Raw genomic sequence first — 5485 nt, 5'->3', positions numbered from 1 at the left:
AGCATTCTGGGAGGCCAAGGTAGGTGGATTGCTTGAGCTCAGGAGTTTAAGATCAGCCTGAGCAAGAGTAAGACGACCTAATCTCTACCAAAAATAGAAAAACTAGGCTCAGCGCCTATGGCTTAAGTGGCTAAGGCGCCAGCCACGTACACTCAAGGTGACAGGTTCAAATCCAGCCCTGGCCCACCAAACAACAATGACGGCTGCAACCAAAAAACAGCCAGGCGCTGTGGTGGGCACCTGTGGTCCCAGCTACTCGGGAGGCTGAGGCAGGAGACTTGCTTAAGCCCAGGAGTTGGAAGTTGCTGTGAGCTGTGATGCCACAGCACTCTACCCAGGGGGATAGCTGGAGGCTCCTATCTAAAAAAAAAAAAAAAAAAAATAGAAAAACTAGCAGCACATTGTGGCAGCCACCTGTAGACTAAGCTACTCTGGAGGCTGAGGCAGGAAGATGTCTTGAACCCAAGAGTTTGAGGTTGCTCTGAGCTATGACACCATGGCACTCTACCCAAGGGTGACAGAGGGAGACTCTGTCTCAACAAAATAAAACATGGAGGAAGCGATGTTTTGTGAATTCCAGAGCCTAGGCCTTAAGAAATAAATATGGCAGCTTCCACTTTCACCCTCTTGGGGGTCCAAACCCCCATGTAAAGCTCAAGCTAGCTAAACCAAGCTTTTTCACCCATAGCATTATTGACTTTGGGCCAGATAATTCTTTGGAGTGATGGGCTATTCTGCGCAGTGTAGGATATTTAGCACCATCCCTGGCCTCTATTTCCTAAGTTTCCAGTTGTGATAACCAAAAATGTCTCTAGAAATTGACACATGGAACCTGTGGGAGAAAATCACCCCCCCCTTGAGTACCCCTGGACTGATGAGACATCATGCGGTAAGAGAGGCCCACCCAGCTACCAGCTATTCTAGATACCTGAACCGAAATGATCGACATATGAGTGAAGTGGTCTTGTATGTTCCAGCTCCAATTAAGTACTCAATTGAATGTAATCAAATGACAACCCCAGCTGACACCATGAGGAGCAGAAGAACTGCTCAGTTGAGCCCTGCTAACTCACAAAATCATGAGAAATAATATATCTTTTTTAGCCATTAGGTTTTGGAGTAATTTTTTATGCAGCAATAGATAATTGCAACACAAGTTTAGCTCCATTCTTCCCACTATCCATACTCTCCACTCCAATGGCTACTAGAGTTATTTTTCTAAAATACCTTTCTGGCCCAGTGTGATAGATCATGCCTATAACTCCAGCACTTTGGGAGGCTAAGGCATGAAGATCATTTGAGGCCAGGAGTTTGAGACCAGCCTGGGCAACATGTCAAGAACCTGGGTAACACGGCAAGACCCTGTTTCTACAAAAAATTAAAAAAGTAGCCAGGAGTGGTAGCATGTGCCTATAATCCCAGCTACTCAGGAGGCAGAAACAGAAGGATCTCTTGAGCCCTAGCGGTCAAGGCTGTAGTCAACTATGATTATAACAGTGCATTCTAGCCCAGGTGACAGAGACCCTGTCTCAAAAAAATTTTTTCTTTTAAGAAAATATTTTTCTTTCATAGTCTCATTCTGTCACCCCTAGGTAGAGTGTGGTGGCATCATAGATCACAGTAACCTCAAATTCCTGGGCTCAAGTGATCCTCCTGCCTCCCACGTAGCTGGGACTATAGGTGTCTGCCACGTAGCTGGGACTATAGGTGTCTGCCACCACGCCCAGCTAGTTTTTCTATTTTTAGTTAAGATGGGGTCTTGCTCTTGCTCAGGCTAGTCTTGAACTCCTGAGCTCAGATAATCCACCTGCCTTGGTCTCACAGAGTGGCTAGGTATGAGCTACTGTGCTCGGCCAATAAAATACTTTTCTGAAATTTCTCAGCTGTATTCAAACCCCAGGATCTTCCCCCCACCAGCTCCTCATAAAGGTCTACAAAGCCCTCTATAACCTGGCTTTTCTTTTAGACACCCTCAACTCCGGGGATTCAAGCTATACATATTGGCTTGCAATTTCCTGAATGGTCTCTCATCTTTTACACCTCTGGGATGTTCTCCCAGGCTGTGTTATTTCCATGTCATGTTTTTTGAATCTGTCTGTTCCTAGATTGCCTGAAAACTCAGATTATATAGCATCCTTTCTAGAAAGTCCATGCATATCCCAAATTCTGAGGTGTTTTTACCCATATGACCTCAAAGTGTATGTCTTTAGCACCACTTCTCAAACCATGCTGTAACTCATGTTTTATTCATATTTCTAACAAGACTATGAAAACCTCAAAGGCTAGAATTGATTCTTTCATTGCTTTATTGATAGCACTTGGCACATGTGAATGTTTGCTAAGTGAACATAGTAGGTTGAACAAATATTACTGTTCTCATCATGCAGATAAGGAAATGGGGGCTCAGCAAAGCTAAGTAACTTGTCCAAGGTTGCTCAATGAGTAGGAGCTATAATTGGGATTAATATATAGACTATAAGATTCTACAATCAATCCATTTCCTACCTTTTGATCATGTACCTCTTCTGAACACCCTGGGTCCAGTTAAAGAGTACCAATCGGTGGGTGCCCAAAATAGACTTGGTCAATTCCCAAGCTAAAGTCTCCCCATTTCTATGTAGTGACTTGTAATGCCAGCAACTCCTCTGGTCATGAGCTTGAACAGCTAGCAACCTCGTCCTTCTTTCCCCAATGGTTGCTTAGAAAAGGCTGGTCAACTATACATGAGAAGCACTGAACATCTAGAAATTGTGTTAGGACAGAAGCCCAACTCAAAATGGCTTAAGCAAAATAGGAATGAGAAAAGTCTAGATGGATCTGAATTTGGGTGCACTGGGATCCAGGGCTCAGATGGTATCATCTCTCTCTTTCATTCTCGCCCCACTTGCCATTCCTTTCCTTGGCTCTGCTTTTCATTGTGTTGGCTTCAGTGTCAGGTTCCAGGTAGTGGCCCCTGGCTGCTATAGGTCTAATTCATTCTTATTGCTAACTACTCACAAGGAAGAGAGTTTTTCTTTCCTTTGGCCTCCCAATAATGATCCCTGAATTTGGGTATCATTGGATAGCTTTGGATCATGTATCTATTCTGGAACCAATCACTATAGTTAAAGGTTTAAAATATGCTAACTGTCCAGGTTCAGGGTAGAATGAAGTCGCAGCCAGCTTCCAAGATGGCCCCCAGTAATCTTACCTTCTGATATTCATGCCCTTGTATAATCCCTTCCACAATGAACCAAGGCTGGCCCATCATGGGTTTGTTGTTGTTGTTGATGGTGGTGTGTATATGTGTGTTTTTAGACAGGATCTTACTCTGTTTCCCAGGCCAGAGTGAAGTGGCACCATCATAGCTCACAGTAAACTAAACTCTTGCACTTAAGTAACCATCCTCCCTCAGCCTCATCAATAGCTGAGACTACAGGTGTGCACCGCCACAGCTGGCCAATTTTTCTATATTTTGTACAAATGGGGTCTTCCTATGTTGCTTAGGCTAGTCTTGAACTCTTGGACTCAAGCAATCCTCCTTGGCCTGCCAACGTGCTAGGACTACAGGTATGAGCCATCATGGCTGGCCTAGTCTTCTTTTTTATTATTTGTTTCATAATATGTATGACTCAGCCAAGGCTGGCCTATGTGACCATCAGAAATATGGCTGAAGTGACAGGGTATGACATCTGAGCCTGGCTCATCAAGGAATTGTTGCTTTTGCTTTAATCTCTTAAATTGTTCTCTTTGAGGAATGCCAGGGGCCATATTGTGGGAACAATCAAGTGGCCACATAGACGGGAACTGAAGCCTCTTGCCAACAGCCAGTACCATGTTGCTAGCCATGTGAGTGAGCAATTCACATTGGAAGTGGATCCTTTGGTTCTAAGGAAGCCTTCAGATGACTGCAGACCCAGCTGATACCTGATTGTACTTTCCAAGTTACCCTGAGCCAGAACCATCCAGCCAAATCATTTCAGAATTCCTAACCCGTACACATCATGTGAGATAATGTTATTATAACTATTTAAAAGTCACCGCATTTGGGGATGGTTTATTATACAGCATTAAACGATACACAATTTTGAACCCCCAAAATCTGAGTAAGGAATCAACCCCACTCCACATGGACTGAAACAGGAGGGAGAAATCAAATTGCAATTGGTGGGAAATGAATACTGGATGGGGCAAGCAGCTAATCTCAACAAGCTTGTTCTTCAAACACATGTTGCTAGAGGAATAAAATGCAAAGAAAGGCAGCACTATTCCTCGGAGGTGACTCAGAGTGTCTGGGCCAGGCAACACTGAGATCCAGATATTCCTCTGCCTCTTTTCTAGCTCCAGTTACTTAGTTTTCTCCCTAGTTAACCCCAGATTTGGTTAATTATTAGCACCATAAGCACTCTCTTCCTTTACTGACCCAAATATTTGCTCTTAAAGTAAATCAGTTGTTGTTTTGCTTTTAATCTAGAAAAGAAGAGAACACAAGCCAAGAAATCCCTCTAAGTCTACATGTTTGCAAATGACATGCATGGTTTGAGTCTTCCCCTGCATTTTGGCTCAATTCATAATTACCAAACCATGGAAGCAACCTGAGTGCCCATCAACTCGTGAATGGATCAAACTGTGGTGTATGTATACCATTATTCAGCCATTAAAAAAGACAGGGACTTTACATCTTTTATATTTACCTGGATGGAGTTGAAATACATTCTTCTTAGTAAAGTATCTCAAGAATGGAAAAACAAATATCCAATGGACAACATATTAATATGAAATCAATATATAAACAATTTCATATGTTCATAAGAACAATAAAGCACTATTATAGTCCAGTTTGGGGGTAGAGATAAGTAGGAGGGGGAGGGAGGAGGACGATTGCCAGAGGGAGGGAGGGCATGAGGCCAGATCTCACTTAAAGTGCACATTGTGAGGGCGTATAACACGCCCCCTGGGTAATGGGCTCTTCTACAAATGGAACTTTACCCTGGAAGTGAGAACAATGTAACCTAAATATTGTACCCTCATATTAATTTGAATAAAGTGAAAATTTAAAAATAGTTAAACCAAGCAAAAAAAAAACCTGCATTTTTTTTTTTTGAGACAGAGTCCCACTATGTTGCCCCCAGTAGAGTGCAATGGCATAACAGCTCACAGCAACCTCAAACACTTGGGGCTTAAGTGATTCTCTTGTCTCAGCCTCCCAAGTAGCTGGGAATACAGGCACCCACCACAATGCCAGGCTAGTTTTTGTTGCAGTCGTCACTGTTGTTTTAGCTGGCCTGGACTGGGTTTGAACCCGCCAACTTCAGTGTGTGTGGCTGGCGCCATAACCACTGTGCTATGGGCACTGAGCCAATAAACCCCTTTTTTTTTTTTTTGAGACAGAGCCTCAAGCTATCCCCCTGGGTAGAGTGCCGTGGCTTCATAGCTCACAGCAACCTCCAACTCCTGGGCTAAAGCGAGTCTCCTGCCTCTGCCTCCCAAGTAGCTGGGACCACAG

This window comes from Otolemur garnettii, unplaced genomic scaffold (genome assembly GCF_000181295.1).
Source record: "Otolemur garnettii isolate 467f Iridium unplaced genomic scaffold, OtoGar3 scaffold00038, whole genome shotgun sequence".
NCBI lineage: Eukaryota > Metazoa > Chordata > Mammalia > Primates > Galagidae > Otolemur > Otolemur garnettii.
Note: the sequence above shows the minus strand (reverse complement) of the source record.